Here is an 18,144-nt window from a genome sequence, read left to right on the forward strand (position 1 = left end):
CTTTTACCTCTACGTTCAAATTTCTTTTTGATGAGACCAGTCTTTATCACAGAGGCTTGTCTGGCAGAAGATGGGAGCATGTTTAGAAATCCACAGCAAGACATTATGCAGAGAGAGAGACAGACAGACAGACACAGAGACAAAGAGACACAGAGAAAGACAGAAAGAACTTAAAATGGAGGTCTCCATAGGGTCTTTCCCTTTGAGAAAGGGGAGAAAAAGCCTTAGGAATCTGAGAGGATGGGGACACCAAGAGGACGTGGTCCACTGAATCAATAAATCAGGATTCACACGGGCTCACAGAGTCTGAAGCAGGAAGCATGGGGCCTGCATGGGACTGTACCAGATCCTCTGCTTGTGTGTTATGGCTTGGCATTTTTGTGGGACTCCTAACAATGGGAGCTCTAATGTCTCTGAATCTTTAGCTTGCTTTTGGGACTCTTTTCTCCCAAAAAAGATTGCCTTGTTTAGCTAGGGTATGAAGAATTTTCTCTTATCTTATTGTACCTTGTTTTATCCTGTTTGGCTTTCTTCTCTTGGAGGCCTGCTTTTTTTGAAGGAAAACTGTGAAGGAGTGATCTTGGAGAGGAGGGATATACGGAGCACCTCAGAGAAGTGAAGAGAGGAGAAAGAAAAATCTGTGGCTAGAATCTATGATATGAAACAAGAATCTATTTTTTGTTTGTTTGTTTGTTTCTGAGGCAGGGTTTTTTTGTGTAGCCTTGACTGTCCTAGAATGCACTTTGTAGATTAGGCTGGCCTTGAACTCACAACTATTTGCCTACATCTGCCTCCAAGAGTGCTGGGATTATAGGCATGTGTCACCACTCCCAGGCAAGAATCTATTTTCCATTATAAAAATCATATAAAAAAATTCCCAAACAGAATACTTAAAGCAATACTTCTTTAAAACAAAATAACCTAAGAGGAATAAACAAAGAAATGTACTTTTTTTAACCAATGGATCAAATTATTCAAGAAATAACTAGGAAATGAAAAAAAAAAAAAAAAACCCTAAATGTCCTTCAATAGATGAATGTGTAATAAAAACCTGGTATGTGTGCAGAATGGAATACTGTTCATCTGAAATAAACAGGTAAATAAATGGATTAAGAAAGTGTTATTTAATTACTGGTTTCAAGGGGATATGGAAAACACAGAGAAATGTTTAAATAATGGGTTAGTGTATATAAGTACGGAGAGATAAAAACATTGTTAGATACTGTTGATGATTGTACCACATCGTGATTGAACTTACTGCACTGTCCTCAATTGCAGCTCTTGATACGGTGATTTTACGGTGTTTGAAATGTACTCAATAAAGTATGAAGGAAAGTTATCACTCAATAAATTAAAATTGTCTACAGTTTTACAAATGAGCAGAACTATTGATTCCTTTTCTTGCTTAGAATATTTTATGGCCCCTTCAGATACTATGAGAGCTAGTCCTCAGGGAGGAAGCTTCTAACACCTGGATTACTCTATGCCCTCTGTCTGGAGTACATTGTGATCTTCACTTCAAGTTCTGGGATCAAGCAAAGCAAATAATAATGGACTAAATAGTTTGGGGAGGTTTTAGACTGATACTAACCAACAAACAAAGTTCTCCTACAGCTGGCACTAGAGTTTTGGTAGATAGTCTATTTACTTAAATATTTTAGTGCAGAAATGTTTCAACCTATCCATCATAACACTCAACATACAAAGTCTAGTTATATTTGTATGCATTCATTTTTAATGTCTTTGATTCAATAGAGAGAATTCACATATACATAGATACATATGGGGATTCATAAATTTTTAATTGAATATATATTTTGAAAGCATAGATTCTAGATTTATTAATATTTTTGCTGAATCAATAAATTTCATATTTGATTTTGTAATAATAGTCTTTCAAAGTTATGCCATGCAAAATAACAAATAGCATACATTCATAAATTATTTAAGATTTTAAAATATATCATGAAAAAATTTTAAATTTCATTATTAAATTCATGTTCAACTTAACTCTACAATGAATATCTATTGAAGAGAGTGAATCAAATTTCAAATAATTCTTTTCTTTTAACAAAAATTGTAAGATTAATGGAATTTAATGAAGAAAATTATTAATAACTTTTAAAGTGATATTGGAAATCTATTTAGTGAGATACTTCTAAGAAGATTTTAAAGATATGTAAATATATTATAGTTTTTAAAGTAAGGACATGATTCAAGAGGTAAATATATGATGATTTGTAATGCAAATGAATTTAGAGAATAAATATGAGAGCAATATAGTTTCTCAGAATCCCTAAAATAATATTATTATATTACTTAGTACAAGTGCTATTAAATAATGGTAAGTTTACCATTTTCTAATGCCTCTTTATAGATAAAAAGACATTCAAAATTATAACTTTTACAAAATGGTGGTATGGATACCAGTCAGTGGGGGAAAAAAAGTTCTGCATAAATAGTAAAGTTCAGATTTCCAGAATCCATTTAAAGTAGGGCAAGTTCACACACATATGTAACCACAAGACTCCCATTGTAAGAAGAGAGTCAAAGAAAAGAAAATCCCTGGACTTTCAGGCCTGCTAACTTTGAATATGCATTGATCAAAACCAAGCCAAACCAAACCAAAAACAGTCCCTCAACAAGGTGGATGGGATGACAAAGATCCACATGGCATGCAACTCATACTCACACAAATGAGCATATGTGTATACACACATGCACACACAGAACACAGAGCGGGAGAGAGAGACAGGATAAAATAAGGAAAAGACTTTCAGCGATGCCAAATATACTGCTGGGAATCAAATTCAAAGATGAAGAAAAGTAAAACACCTTTATTAAATAATATTTCGACACCCTTTTGTAAAGTTCAAATACTTTATATTAGTAAATTTGGGCAATGATAAAATGATTTAATCAAAACTTATCTTAGTAGGTTTCTGCATTTAAGAGGCATTACCACAGGCCTAAAAATCAAAAGACAAAGAAACAAGTGTGTAAATAAAGTCCTGTCTATAAAAAAAAAAAAAAAAATCCTTGTAAAAACCACAGTCATCTTTCTTCCAACTGAAAGCAAACAGAACGATATGCATGTCACATTGAAGGTATATGAGAATGGGTCATGCCTTGCACAAGACATTTTCTCTTGACATAAGGCATAGTGCAGCTGCATGAGTAGTCCGGCCTCAATAATGCTGGTAAGAGCATGTGTGACTATAACTAGGAAAGAAAGAAAAAGGGAGAGAAAGAAGGAAAGAGGGACAGAAAAAGAAAGAGAGAAGAAAAAAGAAGGAAAGAAAGAAAGGAAGGGAGAAAGAAAGAATGAGGGAAGAAAGGAAGGAAAGAAAGAAAAAAGAAAGAAAGAAAGAAAGAAAGAAAGAAAGAAAGAAAGAAAGAAAGACCACACTAAATAAAAATCCAGGTATGAGCACTGTTCTGAATGTGGTCTGTGTAACATAAACAATGAACAGAAAGGAAAAACTCCTCTGTAGTGAGTTAATTTGAAAAATCTATGTGAGAGTAGACCATCATGGTAGGATGGAGACTGTTCTATAACATAAAACATCTTCTATTCCAGTGGTCAAGTTTGAAAAGCAGGAAATGAAGAAGAGCAAACTGCAGAGAAGAAAGTCAAAGGGATATAGAAGGGTTTCTACCAAATCTGTAGCTGTAGAAGAAATAGCTGATATAATCAAGGTATGATTTTTCCCTCCAAAATCTATTGCTTAATTCTTTCTTTAAAAATTAAATTTTTATTTTTTTACATTAATTACATTGTATTTGCTTTATATTCCAGCTCCCTCCTTCCCTTTTTTGTAGACCCCTCCATCATTCCCTCCCAATCCCACCCTTCCTCCCTCTTCTCCTCCCATGCCCCTCTCCAAATCCACAGATAGAGAGGAGGTCCTTCTCCCCTACAATCTGACCCTAGCTTATCAGGTCTCATAAGGATTGGCAGCAATGTCCTCTTCTATGGCCTGGCAAGGATGCTCCTCCATTACAAGTTGGGGGCAGGGTGGAGTTGGTCAAAGAGCCAGCCACTGCGTTCATGTCAGAGACAATCCCTGTTCCCCTTGCTAGCGAAGTCACTTGGATACTGAGCTGCCATGGGCTACATCTAAGCAGGGGTTCTAGGTTATATCCATACATGGTCCTTGGTTGGAGTATCAGTCTCAGATAAGACTCCTGTGCCCAGATATTTTGGTTCTGTTGCTCTCCTTGTGGAGTTCCTGATCCCTCCAGGTCTTTCTATCTCCCCCTTCTTTCATAAGATTCCCTGCACTCTTCCCAAAGTTTGGCTATGAGTCTCAGCATCTTCTTTGATACATTGCTGAATAGAGTCTTTCAGAGGCCCTCTATGGTAGGCTCCTATCCTGTTTCTTGTTTTCTCCTTCTTCCAATGTTCATCCCGTTTGTCTTTCTGAGTAAGGATTGATCATCTTACCCAGGATCCTCCTTGTTAAGCTTTTATTAAAATTATTTTTAATTCTTTATTAATTACACTTTATTCACTTTGTATCCCCCCTGTGATTCCCTTCCTCCTCCTGTCCCAATGCCTCCCTTCCTACACCCTCTGCATGCATGCCCCTCCCCAGCAGAGAGGTCTTTCCTGAGACTGATAATTGTTTAGCTTCTTTACATGTAAAGATTTTAGTATTGTTGGTATAATGTTTTTTTTTTTTTTTTTTTTTTTTTTTTTTAAATGCGTATGCCTTACCCTTGTTAATTCAAATGCTGATTTCCCACCCCGAACTCTCTGGTTTCAATCCGGTTAATGCATTGTGATACTCATTATAAGCATCCTGTCTCAACTCTTGTGTAAACAGGAAAAAAAAAGCAACTAGATACAATGTTGTGCAATGGGAGGAGCCAGAGGACAGGAAAGAGGGGAGGAGCCAGAAGGCAGGAGATGAGTGCGAGGAGAGAGAGCGAAGAGAGCAGAGCTGGAGGGGAGAGCTTGGAGGAAGTGGAGCATGAACCAGACCTAAGATTTCACAAAAAGCAAGTAAAATGTGGGAAATCTAAATGTTAGGAAACTGAGGGTTTGGAGGCTTAGGAGGGAGTAAATATTGCCCAGCATTGTGTTCTAGGATAACTAAAAACCCAGTCTCTCTGTGGTGATTTGGTTATATAGCTGTTTAAGATTAACAGCAAGCTTTACTAGAAGATAAAAAAATAGTAAATATTAAAAACTTATACAACATAGTATGTTTATCCAAAATTATAGGTTTAGTATCCACTTATAAGTGAGTATATACTCTGTGTGTCTTTCTCCTTCTGGGATACCTCACACAAGATGATCTTTTCTAGATCTTCTCATTTGCTTGCAAATTTCATGATTTCCTGGTTTCTGTGACCTATTGCTTAATTCTTTTGGCAAGATATTACGAAAAAGGCCTAGAGTAAACTGTGTCAGAGTTCTGAAAATAAATTGAACTGATAGAATAAATACAAACTTTTAAAGGGGACTTTCTGCATTGACTTAAATTATGTGGAGTGATGGCCCAACAATGCCTGTCTCCCACTGGAGAGGTGAAAAATCCTCCCTTTTCTCAGTCTGCAAGGCTGGATATCCCCAGAGCTTCTATCTGGTCCTGAGGTAGAGAGGGTTCATGGCCAGCTATTGATCATCATTGTACTTTCAAAGCCTTAAGAAGTATGTAATACCTGTGAAAGAGCGCTTCAGAAAAGGATGAACTCATCCTCATGAGTGAAGGCAAGCAGATGTAAAGGCAAAGCTCTTTTCTACCAAAATCCTTTTATCTGGGTGGTCCCCAGAAAGTGCTAACAGCATTTATTGTGGGCATTCCTACTTCAAATAATGTGGTCAAGAAAATACAGAATTTCCAAGAAATTTCTATTTTAGTTGCTTCCAGATCCAGTCAAGTTGGGAATAATTTAGGAGAAAACATGGGAGAATGGGATATAGAGGCAGAAAGACTGATGGAACCTGTATATCTAATTAAGCTTATGACTGATACTCCAACCAAGGACCATTGATGGAGAAAACCTAGAACCCCTGCACAGAGGTAGCCCATGGAAGTTCAGTATCCAAGAGGGTTACATAGTAAAGGGAACAGGAACTGCCTCTGATATGAACTGATTGGCCTGCTCTGTGATCACCTACCCCTCAGGGATGAGCAGCCTTACCAGGCCACAGAGGAAGACAATGTAGCCACTCCTGCTGAGACCTGATAGACTAGGATCAGAAGGAAGGGGAGGAAGACCTCCCTTTTCAGTGGACTTGGGGAGGAGCATGGGTTGAGAAGAGGAAGGGAGGGTGGGGTTGAGAAGGGAGGAGGGCGGGAGATACAGATGGGATACAAGGTGAACATGTAAGACCTGGGGTCTCACAGCTCAGGAGTTCAATCGCGCCCTTCCCAGAAACTCCCCCACACCAAGACTCATTGTAAAAGCAAGAGGTTTATTAACCATTGTACAACGGGGTCACCCCTGCCGGTCAGCAAAGAGTGGCACCGGGAGACAAAGGCCTTTAGGTTTTTAAAAGAAAAATTGCGGGAAATTTGAAGTTGCAGTTTTGGCAATTTAGGATTGGATGAGGAAGTTATAAAGTAAGATAATTGGTTAGTCTTAGGTGCTCAAGCTTGGCCAGTCCTGCCAAGTGTGGATGCAGCTGCAATTTAAGGTGGGGGTGGTTAGCTCATCCTTGAAGATTAGGGACTACAGACTTTTGGCTGGAGGTCAAAAGCTACTCAGAAGAAGTCTAGGTTTGTTGCTAAGAAACGCTATCTCAAGGACAAGGGTCTGGTCCTTCTTTTGCTGAGTGAAGGTCATTGCTTGCTTACCCTTTTTTTATATCTGTCCTCACAGATAGGGTCACATTTCTTTACTCTCTGGAAAGGTACTAAGAGGCTTTAGCTTAACCTGGACCTAAAACTCAAAACTATAGGCTTTAGAAGACATATAGGTTACAAAGTTAGCCTAACCCTTTCAAACAAACTGTAATTAATAAAAATAAAAAATAATAAAGTAATTTAAAAAATTTTAATAGTTTGTGACAATAATAAATTGTTATTATTCATGATACTGTTGGTCACTTTGCATGATCTGTGTTACATTTTAAAACACATGCAGGTTAATTTATCCAGCTTGATGTGTGACATCCAATAGAGTCCATAAAATTCAGGTAAAACTAAACACTCATGTTTATTGTATGTGTGTAATATTATTTAGCATATATTTCATATCATATTATAAAATCCTTAAATACAGTACGTTGTACAGTCATTAAGTTAGAAGCAACTATTTTAATAGTATTGAAGGCATATCTAATGAGACTTTTAGTGGAACCTTAGAGTATATTTAGCAAAGAGCAGAGGATGAGAAAATACTAGTTTGGATTCTGTGACTTTATAAGCTGAATTCATCTTACCAGACATGATATGGATTCTAATGTTATCACAATTTCTTCCCTAGTTAAGAAAAACTCTTAGCTATGAATAACTCAATTACTCTAAAGTTGATCATTTTATTTTTGTTAAGAAATACTATAGATTTCCATAAAATGTAGAAGACTTCTCTTTTATATTTTTATTATTTAAAAACTTAACTGTAAATATATTTTGATAGTATTCTTCTATGTTCAGTCATGCCAGCTCTTTCCGTCAGAACCGGGAGCTGGCAGAAGGCAGTTGATACAGGTAGCTCTCCAAGATTCACCTTCATAATTGAACAGACTAATCCACTGTCAAGCTGAGTATCATTTTGGAATATACATACTAGAAATCTAGAAAACACATAAAGAAAAGCATACAACAGCTTCAATAAATTAAATTTTCTAAGAAATGACAAATGTATGCAAAAAGATGAAACTCTGCTGAGTTGTTTTCCCATTTGTCAAGAATTGTTTGGTTTTTATTTCTTGGACAGCTTAATCTACCAAAGAATTAAACAGACCAGGAACATTGAAACAAATAGGAGAAAGTAGTAGAACATTTTATGTCAACTAGACATAAAAATTGAAAATAAATTTAAAGAAATAAAACCTTGGATTTTCTCGGTGTCTGTTGTTAAATCTGTCTTTTCATTTCTGATTTTGAATGGGGATACTCTCCTACTGTCTTTTAGTTATTTTGGCTAAGGGTTTGTCTAGCTCATTGATTTTCTAAAAGGAAAAAGAAAAAAAAAAACAGCTCTTTGTTGATTCTCTGTATTGTTCTCTTTGTTTCTAGGTTATTGATTTCAGCCCTGAGTTTGATTATTTCTTGCCATCAACTGCTCTTGGGTGTGTTTGCTTCCTTTTTTTCCCTTAAGCTTTCAGGTGAGCTGTTAAGTTGCTAACATTGGCTCTTACAGGCTGCAGCAAGCAGCAGATCTGAACAGATGCTGGGTCTTGTAGCCAAGCTTTGGGACAGAACTCTTGGGGTCCTGTGGAAGCTTGTGGGAAGAACATGGAGGGGACAGGAACCTTTCAGGAAGACCAACAGAGACAACTAACACAGTCCCACGGGGACTTTCAGACACTGAGCATCAACTAAACAGCATACATGAGCTGGACCTAGGTCCCCTGCACACATGTAGGCTGCCTGGTCTTCATATGAGGTGCCTGCTGAGTGGAAGGGGTTGGGCTGTTTCTGACATGGTCTCTATTGCCTGCTTCTGGATCACTTCCCCCTGGCAGGGCTGCCTTGCCTGTTCTCAGGGGATGAGTATTTACTCAGTCCTGATTAGACTATTGGGGCAGGGCAAGGATGATTGGGGAAGAGCTTTCTTATTCTGGGAGGTGAGGAGGGAGGGAGAGGGGAAGAGGGAAAGGGAGTAGACTGGGAGAAGAGGTGAAAGGGGGCAGCCTTTTCATGTAATGTAAATAAATAAAATAAATTTAAAAATTAAATAAACTTCTGTGATCATATATTCACTAGTGTCTTGAAAAGACTCAGTCTCCTACACATGTCATCCTCCAAACACTGCATGTTATATAATGAAAGAATCAACACTCAAACTTATGAGAGTTTAAGCCTTTCTCATTATTGATAATTTTTTGTCTGCTTAGATTAATAAATCTTAAAAAATAAACAATTTCATTGTTTTGTTCTGTTTGGAAAAGAGAAATCTGTTCCCTATTTTGCATGTCTCTTTTTTATTTATATATTTATATATTACAATTTATTCACTTTGTCTCCCACTGCAGCCCCCTCCCTCATCTCCTCACAGTTCCACCCACACTCCCTCTTCTTCCCCTATGCCCTTTCCCTAGTCCCCTGATGGGGGAGGTCCTCCTCCCCTTCTATCTGACCCTAGCTTATCAGGTCTCATCAAGGCTGGCTGAATCATCTTTCTCTGAGGGCTGGCAAGATCGAACATGCTAGCGGGTGGTGCAAAGAGCCAACTCCTGATCCCCTTTCTAGGGAACCCACTTGGAAACTGGGCAGCCAATGGGATTCCTTTGAACAGGGGGTCTAGATCATTTCCATGCCTGGTCCTTACTTGGAGTATAGGTCTCTGCAGGTCTCCCAACCCCAGCCTAGGTTTTTGTTTTGTTTTGTTTTGTTTTGTTTTTTGTTCTCCTTGTGAAGTTCCTGTCCCCTCCAGGTCTTTCTACCTACCTCTTCTTCCATAAGGATTTGGGCACTCAGTCCAAAGTTTGTCTATGAGTTTCAGTATTTCCTTTGATACCCTAGTGGGTTGAGTCTTTCAGAGGTCCTCTGTGGAAGGCTCCTGTCCTGTTCCTTGTCTTTTCCTACTTCCAATGTCTATCCTGTTTGCCCTTCTGAAGACCCTAGCCTCTTCCCTAGGGTCATCCTTGTTGTTTAACTTCTTTAGGACTGTATATTTTATTACGTTTATCCTATATTAAATGGTTAATATGCATGGCTAATTTATATATATGTGTGTGTGTGTGTGTGTGTGTGTGTGTGTGTGTGTGTGTGTGACTGTATAGCATATGTGTGTGTTTCTGCTTCTGGGTTACTCACTCAGGGTGATCTTTCCTAGATCCCACCATTTGCCTGCAAATTCAATGATTTCTTTGTTTTTTTTTTTTTTCAATGCAGTTTATTCAGGAACCTTGAACAATCCTCGGACCCTGGGGAAAGCCAGCCCACAGCTTAAATAGCCTCTGGGTAGCCAACCCAGGCGTGCCACGTGTGCAATGCAGATAGGTCCACATACATGGAAGCAAGCCAGATCCTCGGCCTTAGCCAAATGTGGAATTGTTTGTGACAGAGAGCACTCACCATCGGGAAGGTGGAAGGCGGAAACCAGCACAAAGCAAGCCTCAACAGATACAAGAAGATTGAAATAATCCCATGTATCTTGTCTGATCACCATGGAATAAAGCTGGACCTCAACAATAACAGAAATAACAAAAAGCCTACACACACATGGAAACTGAACAACTTGTTACTAAATGACAGCTGGGTCAGGGAAGAAATAAAGAAAGAAATTAAAGTCTTTCTAGAAATCAATGAAAATGAAGACACAACATACCTGAACTTGTGGGACACAATGAAAGCAGTGCTAAGAGGAAAGTTCATAGCACTAAGTGCCTTCAAGAAGAAATTAGAGACAGCTCATTCAAGCACCCTAATGGCTCACTTAAAAACCCTAGATTTCCTTGTTTTTAATTGCTGAGTAGTACTCCATTTTGTAAATGTTACCACACTTCTGTATCCATTCCTTCATTGAGGGATATCTGGGTTGTTTCCAGATTCTGGCTATTTTGAACAAAGCTGCTATGAACATAGTTGAGCAAATGTCCTTCTTGAATGGTGGGCCATCTTTTGGGCATATGCCTAGGAGTGGTACAGGTGGATCTTCTTATTATAACTTCCCTAATATTTACAGCCCTCTGCTATCAACATAATTCCTAATTTTATTTTCTAAAAGTAATGAAGACATTAAATTAAAGGTACAGCTTCCTTATTTCCTTTCATCAATCTTGACATCATAAAATCCCTTAGCAACAGTGTCAAAGTATTGCTCTCACCCTCTTAATGTTTATATTCATCACTTGTCATTACTTTGGGGACAAATAACCATAAGTCCTTTTTTATGTTTGATAGGTTCCCTTAAGCAACACAGGCTTCCTATTGGCTTGAGTCCATTCACACTGCCTCAAGTCACAGGGAAAATTCTTTCCTGCCATGTACTCCCTTTATAGTGACTAGGGACGTCTAACCTCAGTTTTGAAAGCATTAGAAAGAAGGTCTAAATATCCAATAATTGTATATTTTGTGGTACACTGAATTGGTTTATTGCTATCCAGTACCTAAGTATATATCCCAAATCCCTCTTTTTTCACTACTTCTGGGTTCTGTGTTTCCAACCTGCTAGTTGGAATGTCAATAATTTTGATAGTCAATGTCTGCCCATTGTCAATCATCAAGAAATTATCTTAAAAAAAAAAAAAAAAACAACTTGATCTTCAATTGTAGTGCCATATTTGGTAGTGTTAAAAATACAGAGTAAAGCTAAGTGCACACCTTTAATCCCAGCACTTCTGTGGCAGAGGCAGGTGGATCTCTTTGAGGTCAGTCTAGTCTACGAAGGGTTGAGACCAGCTAGAGCTTGATATCCAGAGAAACCTTGTCATGAAAAACAAATATATACAGCTAATATTTAATGTATTGTATACATTATCATCAATAAGATCAGTTATCATATTTTAAAATACTTTTACCTGATGCTTGCTTTCTAGCCAGAGATGTATGCAATTTTTCTGAATAAAAAGGAAATCAATTTCTTCTGGTACATGTAAGCTTATCATTTTTTTTATATTATTGTAAGGAGGATAGAAAGACATCCCACATCCTCCACGGACTATTTTTAATTGTGTGTTCTTTTAAATTTATATTTATACATATACATGTGTATATAAATATATAAATTTGTTAAAATATGAGTACTGTACTCACATAATTTTCTCCTTTTTTCTTCTCCAAAACTCCATCCATGTCCCTCTACTAAAATCCTTTTCAAATGGATGCCTTCATAGTCTTTAAATTTCGCTGTTACACCTTATACACTGGCACACACACATGCACACATGCACATACTCAAATATATTCATATGTATGTATATACTATCTATCTATCTACCTGTCTACCTACCACCTATCATCTCTCTCTCTCTCTCTCTCTCTCTCTATATATATATATATATATATATATATATACATATATATATACATATATATGTACATATATAAAACAAATCTACTGAGTTCATCTAGTATTGCTCATATGTGAATATATTTTGGGCTGACTACTTGGGACTGGATAACATATCAAGGCACTTGTTCCTGGACAAGGCTTACTCTCCCTCTCTCAGAATTCATTATTGGCCTGTTTATCTCTCACCCATCATCAAATATGCTTCTTTCTTAACATTTAAATTTTTTATCCAATAAACATTTGATATATATATATATATATGACTAAGTTATTGCTCTCATTTCAAGAATTTATAAACTCTAAATATAAATATCTCATTGAAAAACAGAACTCATACCCTTACATTTTTTTCAAAGCACATAAGAAATCTTTCCTGCACATATTAGTGATGACTGGCTACTCAGTGGTATTATTTTAATTCTAAAGTAGACTAATAGGAGTTGACTGATGGCTGCCTGTGCATGGTCTAAAGTGATAATAAGTATAGAATTACTCGTTGGTAGCGGCTTATGTCATAAGCTCACTGTCTAAATGATGAATGATAATGAAATTAAGTAGAATTGAGACAGATGGTTCTAGGTTTTGATGAATGTGCATATCTTTATAATCAGATAATAAGTCCGTTGCTTGGAAGATCAATTGGGATATAATAACTTGAAAAAGTAAATCATTTCACTGTTTGGCATTTATGAGACAAAGAAAAAAGAGCATCACATTTTAAGTTACTTAAAATATTGCTTATTCTCTTTTTTAAGCATTGATAAAAAATGGAAAAGTATTGATAAAAAATGTCTCTTTTTAATATAAAATTATTTTCTGTGCTATGTAGTTTTTAAAATATCATTTACAAATTAAATTTTGTGGATTCCTGATCTTTTATCATTAAGGACACAGAAATAAAACGTGAACTCTTTTGAATATCACATATTTAGTTATTGAAATGAGAGCAAAACTATAAGGCTTCCCTGGTATGCTTTACAAAAATGAAGTAAAGATGTTTTTTTTATTGTTGTTTAATATGTGTTCACTAATATTAAAATGCTTATTTTTAATTATAGTAAGAAAATATTTAACACACTCTATTTAAACATAAGTGACAAGAAGTTTGAATATACTTTTAGAAGATTTGTTTTGCTTTAAGGCTATTTAACTAAAATGTTCAGGCTTAATGTCCTTTTATGACAATAATGTTATTAGCTACTAGGAAAATAATTTTAATAATTAAACATTATTTGTGATGCTTTTCAACATATATATTATTAAAGTGCTAGTTTTTATTCGTAAAATGAGAGTAAGTAGTAAGACTATAAGTCATTTACCAGTTTCTTTTGTATAATATTAGTGAAATGAGGTTAAAATATTTTAAATCAATATTTGCTTTTTTAAATATTTTATTTCCATATTTAATAAAGTTAATTCTTTTGGTAACTAGTGCACAGATAAATTAATTCAGAGACACAATTAGACAACTTCGTAGTATAAAATATTACTGTGCATCATATTTGTTCAAAATGTGTAGCTTCACATTTGCCATGAATTTTAAATCAGCACAGTACACATATGACTGATGAGTTAAAATTTCTTCTTAAACTATCAGAATAAGGCTGATGTTAAACTGAAATTATAAGCAGGAAAACTAATTTATTTAAGAAAACAACACGCCCTTCATTCAGCGAATGTTAGAGCATGAGACCTGATGATCTTGCTGGCTGTTCAGTGTGGTTATTTCCTCTTAATATCAGGCAATGTAGCAGAGAAGACATTTTCATTGTTTGGTTGATATTAACATTTTGTCACACATGGCAATTTGTATCCATTTGTAATTAAAATGCCATTAAGGAACCGTTTTTCAGCGGTACAACACTTTTCAGCAAAGACCTCATTTACAAACCTTCACTATTTGTATAGACTCAATTTTATAACAGGTATAACTGTGTCCAAGTGAAAAACAATGATGCATTGTTCAATTACCTTTAATAGAAAACTTCAGTTTACAATTTAATTATATGCTACCTTTTATTGTCTTCTGATTTATATACTTGGGATTTATCTGATCAACAACTCTGAAGAACTGTAGAACTGAAAGATTACAGGAAATGTTCCTTTGAGGATGCTTGAACTGAATAATGACTATAGACCAGGCACTACAGATGTTTAAGGACAAGGCTAACAAACCTCATCCTATACTGCCAATCTTGTCTTCTCCCCTGATGCCCTTCCTCTTCTCTCTTTTGCCCAATCTATCTTTGTATCTATCTTCTAAAATTTTCCAGTTTATTTCTACAAGGGTGTCTCATAACACAATTTCATAAGAATAAATGTCTTAGTCATAACTAGGCTACACACACAGTAGAATCAAACATATTTTACTTTTTAATAAACATTGTTTCCAAATCATTCTAAATTTGTATAGATATAACCGGTGGAATATTTTCTTGAAGATAACTCATAGTAACTTTCTCTCGAGATGACCACTTCCCATAGACTTCAGATACATCACCATGATGCTAAGATCCAAATAACATAAAGTGAAGGATATGAAACAACAGAAATCTGTCCTCCTGATTTTCATAGAGGATACTCACTCAAAATCAAGTTGTTAGCAGGGTTTTTGCTCCTCTGCAGCCTCTTCTCTTCTAGCTTTTGAGGACTTGAGGATCATGCAGCTACAGCAGCAGCACTTTTGTCTGTTCTCTTATCTATTGCTGTCTTCCCTCTACAAACACATCCTTCCACAAGGACAGTGTGATGCAGAAGTATCTCCTTTCCTATTATAATATGACTTTATATTAAGAAATTACATCAGAAATATTGTCATTCTCAAGTAGGTTTATACTTATAGGTCCTAGAGTTTAGGTTGTCCATTTTTTTGGAGCACAATTAATATACATAAAATGCATATGCATACAATGAAACAATACATATACATACAAACAAAACAAAAGCATGAACTTCACGAATACACAAGTTATAGACAATGCAGTGCATAAACACAGATTTTTTTTATTGTTATTATATGTATTGTTACACAGAAGCAGTTATTGGAGAAGGCATCCACACACTGGTATAGCACCAAATTCATACCATAAAACCTAAAAAGAATCTTCTGTGTAATGACAGAGCTTCTCCTTATTATCAGAATTCCATGCTTGGTAATGTGTACATGAATGTGGATGTGTGTGTATGTGAGTGTGTTTGTGTGATGGGATAAGTCCTGTTGTTAAGAGTCTAATTTTTGGAAGAACGGTTTCCTTATCTATTCCTTTCCTACGTCCAGTAAGAGACAGTCAAACAGATATTAGAATACTTGCATATTTTTCTAGTGTTTGGAAAATGTGAAATATCTGACAAGCACATAAGAAATCATAACTGCCAGTTGTCCAGAACACCCGAGGAGGTTTCAAGACAAGGTCATTTTGTGTAATTAAGGATGCTAAGGGGAATGGTGCTGAGGGATCCAGGCTACTACCAAATCTCATAAGAAATGCACAAGCAATGAATTCATCTATTCCAAGGATAGGGAATTCGGGTTTTCTACACACAGTTTTCTGAAAATAAGCAATACTGAAACACAACAGTGAAGACGATCTCTGTGTTAAAATGAATCCCAACTCCACCTTACAACTGACTTTATCATAGTATGTGTCTCATATTGGTGGCTTCTCTTTTCATTCCTAGCCCAGTGCTTTGTTTACTTTGAGAGTATCTTTTTTTAAAGACGTGCTGATTTTCTACAAAGAGTTACAAAAAAATGAAAATATCTCGAAAACAAAGCTATGCTGACAACCTCCACCTGTAGAACCAGGGGAAGACAGGGCAGTGTTAAGTTTTTCTGCTTGGCTGAGACCAGTGGGAATGTATAAACATAACAAATCTAAAAATGGCTGACATTATCTAAGCCTGAATAAAGGGTCCCAGAAATCCAGTCACCCTCTCCAGAAAGCTTAATAAGAGCATCTTAACAGCTCCTAAACAGGCACTTGGCAGTTCAGGATTTTGCCTTCTGTTTTGTTTTTTTCCACTCAGACCACACATGGTTCACAACTAAAACCTGGGAGTGATGGGCAAAGTAAGAGTTATCCCAGCATCACTGTCCTGAGCTCTGTTCCCTGGTTCCTATCTAGTCCTCTGGGGACATTATATTTAATATATTTTACATAAATACTCAGTGGAATAGAAAATATAAAATGTAATAAAAATATGAACTAGAAAATATAAAATATAAAAGTGAGGAATGTGGGGGAAGTCTGAGCTGTAGATCTTGGTTAGGCCAACTTGACCTCTTCTTTGATCCCTTTAACTTCTGGCTTCTCCTCCTTAATTTTCTTTTCTGTGACTTCGTTTTTTCTCTTCTGGATCTTTCTCTTTTTCATCTTCTGTTGTGGCTCTTTGGCTTTTTTGAAGTTAGATGAGTTCTTGTGACCATCTTCTTCCTCCTCGTCTGAATCAGATAATTTTTCTTCACAGGCAATTCGTTTGTCAGAGGAGCAGGGGGAGATACATTTCTCAGGGTGTTCTTCGTCCTCATCACCACTCTTCTCTGGGATGTCATCCTCGGGTGTTGCCTGCATTTGGACTCCAGGAGCATGGGGCAGCATTCTCAAGTTCTCAAAAAGTCGCTACTTGATCTTTTCCGGGTACTCATTAGTGTTCTGTTTAGTCACATTAGAAGGGCTCATGTGAAGCTCGAAATCCAGTACAAAGTAGTCACCATATAGTAGCTCATTAGGGCTCTGTGTCCAGGGCCACAGCTGTTTTGTAAGTCCAGCAAGGAGCGACATTATGGATGGTACAGCCACCTCCAGCCAGCATTAGCATAGACATGTTGAAACTCTTAACTAATTCCAGACAGCTGGCATGCCCTTTGATGGTCAGACTGAAGCAATGTTACCCATCCCCATTCGGGGAATCTGAGCCACGCTGTAAGGCCACTGCACTAGAGTGAAACATCTCCATTACCTTGGACATGACTGCCTTTAAAATGGCTTCAGAGGACTCATCATTGATTCTATCTCAGAGCAAGTAGTCAACAGCATAGTACTTGCCCTTGCCAGCCCCAATATCCCATAAGTCCTCACTTCCTGGGAGGTACTCTCCGTATTTACGAAAGGACAGGCATGACCTGGTCTGTGCTATAGAAGGCATCTTCCATGCCGTAACCATGCTGAATATCTATGTCAATCAATGTCACCCTTTGATGACACTTTAGCAGTTCCAGGATGGCCAAGACGATATCATCGGCTTAACATAAGCCAGATGCTTCAGACTTCTTTGCATGATGCAGGCCTCCAGCCCAGTTCACAGCAATGTCTGTCTGCTACTTATTATGTTTCACAGCACTTGCCGGAGAGACACCAGTAGACAACTGAAGGAACTCAAACAAGCCATCAAATACTAGGGAGTCCTCACCAACGTTAAACCTCTGCATCTGCTTGCTGTACTCAGACATGTTCTATGGGAAAATGGAATGTAAGGATTTAACATAGTCATCACTGTGGTACTTGGTCATCTCCTCAGCACTGGCTTTGTGAGGACAATATATCTCCACTTTTTTTCAGCAGAGACCATAGTTAAGCAGCAAGTTGTGTGAAGCAGATTGGGTGAGGTTTCATTGGGTGGCCTTGTCCATAATAGTAGTTTCCAACATCCCCTTCCCAGTAGTAACAGACTTTCTTCTTGGTGCCCTGAGCCTATGCCATTTTGCTCACTGCCTGGAGAACATCTTAAGATAAGAGAAATAATCTTGAAGATCAACAAGACAAACTCGACCATTCTCACTTCATTAGTGGAAGAAGGGGAACAACCCACCGACAAAAGCTGTGATCCAAAATTAGCCTGCCTACAAGTACAGGGATAAAGAAGGAATAGAGATTGATGGAAAGTCCAAACAATAAGTGGCCCAATCTGAGACCCACCCCATGGCAGAGAGCCATGTGCAGAGAGCCAGCCCCTGGCAGTAATCATGATACTCTGCTATGCTTGCAGACAGGAGCCTGACCTGACTGT

The 18,144-nt window shown here is 37.1% G+C and overlaps 1 pseudogene; it reads right to left on the reverse strand.

Annotated features, from left to right (window-relative positions):
- Window positions 1-16,403: 16,403 nt before the first annotated feature.
- LOC110542465 (histone deacetylase 1-like) lies at window positions 16,404-17,837 on the reverse strand (annotated as a pseudogene).
- Window positions 17,838-18,144: the final 307 nt, after the last annotated feature.

Source organism: Meriones unguiculatus, chromosome 3 (genome assembly GCF_030254825.1).
Source record: "Meriones unguiculatus strain TT.TT164.6M chromosome 3, Bangor_MerUng_6.1, whole genome shotgun sequence".
In the NCBI taxonomy this organism is placed as follows: Eukaryota; Metazoa; Chordata; class Mammalia; order Rodentia; family Muridae; genus Meriones; species Meriones unguiculatus.